Genomic DNA, 9,183 nt, shown 5'->3' on the forward strand with positions numbered 1-9,183 from the left:
GAGTGAGTGCTTCAAAATGAGAATTGATACTGTAAGGGAAATGGCTCATAAGTGTAGTTACGTTGGTACATACTCAGTTGTACGCGAACGCACGTACATTTGCGAGTGAGTGCTTCAAAATAAGAATTGATACTGTAAGGGAAATTGCTCATAAGTGTAGTTACGTTGGTACATACTCAGTTGTACGCGAACGCACGTACATTTGCGAGTGACTGCTTCAAAATAAGAATTGATACTGTAAGGGAAATTGCTCATAAGTGTAGTTACGTTGCTACATACTCAGTTGTACGCGAACGCACGTACATTTGCGAGTGAGTGCTTCAAAATAGGATTTGATACTGTAAGGGAAATTGCGCATAAGTGTAGTTACGTTGGTACATACTCAGTTGTACGCGAACGCACGTACATTTGCGAGTGAGTGCTTCAAAATGAGAATTGATACTGTAAGGGAAATGGCTCATAAGTGTAGTTACGTTGGTACATACTCAGTTGTACGCGAACGCACGTACATTTGCCAGTGAGTGCTTCAAAATAAGAATTGATACTGTAAGGGAAATTGCTCATAACTGTAGTTACGTTGGTACATACTCAGTTGTACGCGAACGCACGTACATTTGCGAGTGAGTGCTTCAAAATAAGAACTGATACTGTAGGGGAAATGGCTCATAAGTGTAGTTACGTTGGTACATACTCAGTTGTACGCGAACGGACGTACATTTGCGAATGAGTGCTTCAAAATGAGAATTGATACTGTAAGGGAAATGGCTCATAAGTGTAGTTACGTTGGTACATACTCAGTTGTACGCGAACGCACGTACATTTGCGAGTGAGTGCTTAAAAATAAGAATTGATACTGTAAGGGAAATTGCACATAAGTGTAGTTACGTTGGTACATACTCAGTTGTACGCGAACGCACGTACATTTGCGAGTGAGTGCTTCAAAATAAGAACTGATACTGTAAGGGAAATTGCTCATAAGTGTAGTTACGTTGGTACATACTCAGTTGTACGCGAACGCACGTACATTTGCGAGTGAGTGCTTCAAAATAAGATTTGATACTGTAAGGGAAATTGCGCATAAGTGTAGTTACGTTGGTACATACTCAGTTGTACGCGAACGCACGTACATTTGCGAGTGAGTGCTTCAAAATGAGAATTGATACTGTAAGTGAAATGGCTCATAAGTGTAGTTACGTTGGTACATACTCAGTTGTAAGCGAACGCACGTACATTTGCGAGTGAGTGCTTCAAAATAAGAATTGATACTGTAAGGGAAATTGCTCATAAGTGTAGTTACGTTGGTACATACTCAGTTGTACGCGAACGCACGTACATTTGCGAGTGAGTGCTTCAAAATAAGAACTGATACTGTAAGGGAAATTGCGCATAAGTGTAGTTACGTTGGTACATACTCAGTTGTACGCGAACGCACGTACATTTGGGAGTGAGTGCTTCAAAATAAGAATTGAAACTGTAAGGGAAATGGCTCATAAGTGTAGTTACGTTGGTACATACTCAGTTGTACGCGAACGCACGTACATTTGCGAGTGAGTGCTTCAAAATAAGAATTGATACTGTAAGGGAAATTGCTCATAAGTGTAGTTACGTTGGTACATACTCAGTTGTACGTGAAAGCACGTACATTTGCGAGTGAGTGCTACAAAATAAGAATTGATATTGTAAGGGAAATGGCTCATAAGTGTAGTTACGTTGGTACATACTCAGTTGTACGCGAACACACGTACATTTGCGAGTGAGTGCTTCAGAATAAGAACTGATACTGTAAGGGAAATGGCTCATAAGTGTAGTTACGTTGGTACATACTCAGTTGTAGGCGAACGCACGTACATTTGCGAGTGAGTGCTTCAAAATAAGAATTGATACTGTAAGGGAAATGGCTCATAAGTGTAGTTACGTTGGTACATACTCAGTTGTACGCGAACGCACGTACATTTGCGAGTGAGTGCTTCAAAATAAGAACTGATACTGTAAGGGAAATGGCTCATAAGTGTAGTTACGTTGGTACATACTCAGTTGTACGCGAACGCACGTACATTTGTGAGTGAGTGATTCAAAATGAGAATTGATACTGTAAGGGAAATGGCTCATAAGTGTAGTTACGTTGGTACATACTCAGTTGTACGCGAACGCACGTACATTTGCGAGTGAGTGCTTCAAAATAAGAATTGATACTGTAAGGGAAATTGCTCATAAGTGTAGTTACGTTGGTACATACTCAGTTGTACGCGAACGCACGTACATTTGCGAGTGACTGCTTCAAAATAAGAATTGATACTGTAAGGGAAATTGCTCATAAGTGTAGTTACGTTGCTACATACTCAGTTGTACGCGAACGCACGTACATTTGCGAGTGAGTGCTTCAAAATAGGATTTGATACTGTAAGGGAAATTGCGCATAAGTGTAGTTACGTTGGTACATACTCAGTTGTACGCGAACGCACGTACATTTGCGAGTGAGTGCTTCAAAATGAGAATTGATACTGTAAGGGAAATGGCTCATAAGTGTAGTTACGTTGGTACATACTCAGTTGTACGCGAACGCACGTACATTTGCGAGTGAGTGCTTCAAAATAAGAATTGATACTGTAAGGGAAATTGCTCATAACTGTAGTTACGTTGGTACATACTCAGTTGTACGCGAACGCACGTACATTTGCGAGTGAGTGCTTCAAAATAAGAACTGATACTGTAAGGGAAATGGCTCATAAGTGTAGTTACGTTGGTACATACTCAGTTGTACGCGAACGGACATACATTTGCGAGTGAGTGCTTCAAAATGAGAATTGATACTGTAAGGGAAATGGCTCATAAGTGTAGTTACGTTGGTACATACTCAGTTGTACGCGAACGCACGTACATTTGCGAGTGAGTGCTTCAAAATAAGAATTGATACTGTAAGGGAAATTGCTCATAAGTGTAGTTACGTTGGTACATACTCAGTTGTACGCGAACGCACGTACATTTGCGAGTGAGTGCTTCAAAATAAGAATTGATACTGTAAGGGAAATTGCTCATAAGTGTAGTTACGTTGGTACATACTCAGTTGTACGCGAACGCCCGTACATTTGCGAGTGAGTGCTTCAAAATAAGATTTGATACTGTAAGGGAAATTGCGCATAAGTGTAGTTACGTTGGTACATACTCAGTTGTACGCGAACGCACGTACATTTGCGAGTGAGTGCTTCAAAATGAGAATTGATACTGTAAGGGAAATGGCTCATAAGTGTAGTTACGTTGGTACATACTCAGTTGTACGCGAACGCACGTACATTTGCGAGTGAGTGCTTCAAAATAAGAATTGATACTGTAAGGGAAATGGCTCATAAGTGTAGTTACGTTGGTACATACTCAGTTGTACGCGAACACACGTATACATTTGCGAGTGAGTGCTTCAGAATAAGAACTGATACTGTAAGGGAAATGGCTCATAAGTGTAGTTACGTTGGTACATACTCAGTTGTAGGCGAACGCACGTACATTTGCGAGTGAGTGCTTCAAAATAAGAATTGATACTGTAAGGGAAATGGCTCATAAGTGTAGTTACGTTGGTACATACTCAGTTGTACGAGAACGCACGTACATTTGCGAGTGAGTGCTTCAGAATAAGAACTGATACTGTAAGGGAAATGGCTCATAAGTGTAGTTACGTTGGTACATACTCAGTTGTACGCGAACGCACGTATATTTGCGAGTGAGTGCTTCAAAATGAGAATTGATACTATAAGGGAAATGGCTCATAAGTGTAGTTACGTTGGTACATACTCAGTTGTACGCGAACGCACGTACATTTGCGAGTGAGTGCTTCAAAATGAGAATTGATACTGTAAGGTAAATGGCTCGTAAGTGTAGTTACGTAGGTACATACTCAGTTGTACGCGAACGCACGTATATTTGCGAGTGAGTGCTTCAAAATAAGAATTGATACTGTAAGGGAAATTGCTCATAAGTTTAGTTACGTTGGTACATACTCAGTTGTACGCGAACGCACGTACATTTGCGAGTGAGTGCTTCAAAATGAGAATTGATACTGTAAGGGAAATGGCTCATAAGTGTAGTTACGTTGGTACATACTCAGTTGTACGCGAACGCACGTACATTTGCGAGTGAGTGCTTCTGAATAATAACTGATACTGTAAGGGAAATGGCTCATAAGTGTAGTTACGTTGGTACATACTCAGTTGTACGCGAACGTACGTACATTTGCGAGTGAGTGCTTCAAAATGAGAATTGATACTGTAAGGGAAATGGCTCATAAGTGTAGTTACGTTGGTACATACTCAGTTGTACGCGAACGCACGTACATATGCGAGTGAGTGCTTCAAAATAAGAATTGATACTGTAAGGGAAATTGCGCATAAGTGTAGTTACGTTAGTACATACCCAGTTGTACGAGAACGCACGTGCATTGGTGAGTGAGTGCTTCAAAATAAGAATTGATACTGTAAGGGAAATGGCTCATAAGTGTAGTTACGTTGGTACATACTCAGTTGTACGCGAACGCACATACATTTGCGAGTGAGTGCTTCAGAATAAGAACTGATACTGTAAGGGAAATGGCTCATAAGTGTAGTTACGTTGGTACATACTCAGTTGTACGCGAACGCACGTATATTTGCGAGTGAGTGCTTCAAAATGAGAATTGATACTGTAAGGGAAATGGCTCATAAGTGTAGTTACGTTGGTACATACTCAGTTGTACGCGAACGCACGTACATTTGCGAGTGAGTGCTTCAGAATAAGAACTGATACTGTAAGGGAAATGGCTCATAAGTGTAGTTACGTTGGTACATACTCAGTTGTACGCGAACGCACGTACATTTGCGAGTGAGTGCTTCAAAATAAGAATTGATACTGTAAGGGAAATTGCTCATAAGTGTAGTTACGTTGCTACATACTCAGTTGTACGCGAACGCACGTACATTTGCGAGTGAGTGCTTCAAAATAGGATTTGATACTGTAAGGGAAATTGCGCATAAGTGTAGTTACGTTGGTACATACTCAGTTGTACGCGAACGCACGTACATTTGCGAGTGAGTGCTTCAAAATGAGAATTGATACTGTAAGGGAAATGGCTCATAAGTGTAGTTACGTTGGTACATACTCAGTTGTACGCGAACGCACGTACATTTGCGAGTGAGTGCTTCAAAATAAGAATTGATACTGTAAGGGAAATTGCTCATAACTGTAGTTACGTTGGTACATACTCAGTTGTACGCGAACGCACTTACATTTGCGAGTGAGTGCTTCAAAATAAGAACTGATACTGTAAGGGAAATGGCTCATAAGTGTAGTTACGTTGGTACATACTCAGTTGTACGCGAACGCACGTACATTTGCGAGTGAGTGCTTCAAAATGAGAATTGATACTGTAAGGGAAATGGCTCATAAGTGTAGTTACGTTGGTACATACTCAGTTGTACGCGAACGCACGTACATTTGCGAGTGAGTGCTTCAAAATAAGAATTGATACTGTAAGGGAAATTGCTCATAAGTGTAGTTACGTTGGTACATACTCAGTTGTACGCGAACGCACGTACATTTGCGAGTGAGTGCTTCAAAATAAGAATTGATACTGTAAGGGAAATTGCTCATAAGTGTAGTTACGTTGGTACATACTCAGTTGTACGCGAACGCACGTACATTTGCGAGTGAGTGCTTCAAAATAAGAATTGATACTGTAAGGGAAATTGCGCATAAGTGTAGTTACGTTGGTACATACTCAGTTGTACGCGAACGCACGTACATTTGCGAGTGAGTGCTTCAAAATGAGAATTGATACTGTAAGGGAAATGGCTCATAAGTGTAGTTACGTTGGTACATACTCAGTTGTACGCGAACGCACGTACATTTGCGAGTGAGTGCTTCAAAATAAGAATTGATACTGTAAGGGAAATTGATCATAAGTGTAGTTACATTGGTACATACTCAGTTGTACGCGAACGCACGTACATTTGCGAGTGAGTGCTTCAAAATAAGAACTGATACTGTAAGGGAAATTGCGCATAAGTGTAGTTACGTTGGTACATACTCAGTTGTACGCGAACGCACGTACATTTGGGAGTGAGTGCTTCAAAATAAGAATTGAAACTGTAAGGGAAATGGCTCATAAGTGTAGTTACGTTGGTACATACTCAGTTGTACGCGAACGCACGTACATTTGCGAGTGAGTGCTTCAAAATAAGAATTGATACTGTAAGGGAAATTGCTCATAAGTGTAGTTACGTTGGTACATACTCAGTTGTACGTGAACGCACGTACATTTGCGAGTGAGTGCTACAAAATAAGAATTGATACTGTAAGGGAAATGGCTCATAAGTGTAGTTACGTTGGTACATACTCTGTTGTACGCGAACACACGTACATTTGCGAGTGAGTGCTTCAGAATAAGAACTGATACTGTAAGGGAAATGGCTCATAAGTGTAGTTACGTTGGTACATACTCAGTTGTAGGCGAACGCACGTACATTTGCGAGTGAGTGCTTCAAAATAAGAATTGATACTGTAAGGGAAATGGCTCATAAGTGTAGTTACGTTGGTACATACTCAGTTGTACGCGAACGCACGTACATTTGCGAGTGAGTGCTTCAGAATAAGAACTGATACTGTAAGGGAAATGGCTCATAAGTGTAGTTACGTTGGTACATACTCAGTTGTACGCGAACGCACGTATATTTGCGAGTGAGTGCTTCAAAATGAGAATTGATACTGTAAGGGAAATGGCTCATAAGTGTAGTTACGTTGGTACATACTCAGTTGTACGCGAACTCACGTACATTTGCGAGTGAGTGCTTCAAAATAAGAACTGATACTGTAAGGGAAATGGCTCATAAGTGTAGTTACGTTGGTACATACTCAGTTGTACGCGAACGCACGTACATTTGCGAGTGAGTGCTTCAGAATAAGAACTGATACTGTAAGGGAAATGGCTCATAAGTGTAGTTACGTTGGTACATACTCAGTTGTACGCGAACGCACGTACATTTGCGAGTGAGTGCTTCAAAATAAGAATTGATACTGTAAGGGAAATGGCTCATAAGTGTAGTTACGTTGGTACATACTCAGTTGTACGCGAACGCACGTACATTTGCGAGTGAGTGCTTCAGAATAAGAACTGATACTGTAAGGGAAATGCCTCATAAGTGTAGTTACGTTGGTACATACTCAGTTGTACGCGAACGCACGTACATTTGCGAGTGAGTGCTTCAAAATAAGAATTGATACTGTAAGGGAAATTGCTCATAAGTGTAGTTACGTTGGTACATACTCAGTTGTACGCGAACGCACGTACATTTGCGAGTGAGTGCTTCAAAATAAGAATTGATACTGTAAGGGAAATGGCTCATAAGTGTAGTTACGTTGGTACATACTCAGTTGTACGCGAACGCACGTACATTTGCGAGTGAGTGCTTCAAAATAAGAACTGATACTGTAAGGGAAATTGCACATAAGTGTAGTTACGTTGGTACATACTCAGTTGTACGCGAACGCACGTACATTTGCGAGTTAGTGCTTCAAAATAAGAACTGATACTGTAAGGGAAATGGCTCATAAGTGCAGTTACGTTGGTACATACTCAGTTGTACGCGAACGCACGTACATTTGCGAGTGAGTGCTCCAAAATAAGAATTGATACTGTAAGGGAAATTGCTCATAAGTGTAGTTACGTTTGTACATACTCAGTTGTACGCGAACGCACGTACATTTGCGAGTGAGTGCTTCAAAATGGGAATTGATACTGTAAGGTAAATGGCTCATAAGTGTAGTTACGTTGGTACATACTCAGTTGTACGCGAACGCACGTACATTTGCGAGTGAGTGCTTCAAAATAAGAATTGATACTGTAAGGGAAATTGCTCATAAGTTTAGTTACGTTGGTACATACTCAGTTGTACGCGAACGCACGTACATTTGCGAGTGAGTACTTCAAAATGAGAATTGATACTGTAAGGGAAATGGCTCATAAGTGTAGTTACGTTGGTACATACTCAGTTGTACGCGAACGCACGTACATTTGCGAGTGAGTGCTTCAGAATAATAACTGACACTGTAAGGGAAATGGCTCATAAGTGTAGTTACGTTGGTACATACTCAGTTGTACGCGAACGCACGTACATTTGCGAGTGAGTGCTTCAAAATGAGAATTGATACTGTAAGGGAAATGGCTCATAAGTGTAGTTACGTTGGTACATACTCAGTTGTACGCGAACGCACGTACATTTGCGAGTGAGTGCTTCAAAATAAGAATTGATACTGTAAGGGAAATTGCGCATAAGTGTAGTTACGTTAGTACATACCCAGTTGTACGAGAACGCACGTGCATTGGTGAGTGAGTGCTTCAAAATAAGAATTGATACTGTAAGGGAAATGGCTCATAAGTGTAGTTACGTTGGTACATACTCAGTTGTACGCGAACGCACGTACATTTGCGAGTGAGTGCTTCAAAATAAGAATTGATACTGTAAGGGAAATTGCTCATAAGTGTAGTTACGTTGATACATACTCAGTTGTACGCGAACGCACGTACATTTGCGAGTGAGTGCTTCAAAATAAGAATTGATACTGTAAGGGAAATGGCTCATAAGTGTAGTTACGTTGGTACATACTCAGTTGTACGCGAACGCACGTACATTTGCGAGTGAGTGCTTCAGAATAAGAACTGATACTGTAAGGGAAATGGCTCATAAGTGTAGTTACGTTGGTACATACTCAGTTGTACGCGAACGCACGTATATTTGCGAGTGAGTGCTTCAAAATGAGAATTGATACTGTAAGGGAAATGGCTCATAAGTGTAGTTACGTTGGTACATACTCAGTTGTACGCGAACGCACGTACATTTGCGAGTGAGTGCTTCAGAATAAGAACTGATACTGTAAGGGAAATGGCTCATAAGTGTAGTTACGTTGGTACATACTCAGTTGTACGCGAACGCACGTACATTTGCGAGTGAGTGCTTCAAAATAAGAATTGATACTGTAAGGGAAATGGCTCATAAGTGTAGTTACGTTGGTACATACTCAGTTGTACGCGAACGCACGTATATTTGCGAGTGAGTGCTTCAAAATGAGAATTGATACTGTAAGGGAAATGGCTCATAAGTGTAGTTACGTTGGTACATACTCAGTTGTACGCGAACGCACGTACATTTGCGAGTGAGTGCTTCA

The sequence above is a fragment of the Schistocerca gregaria genome, chromosome 8, assembly GCF_023897955.1.
Source record: "Schistocerca gregaria isolate iqSchGreg1 chromosome 8, iqSchGreg1.2, whole genome shotgun sequence".
Classification (NCBI taxonomy): Eukaryota; Metazoa; Arthropoda; class Insecta; order Orthoptera; family Acrididae; genus Schistocerca; species Schistocerca gregaria.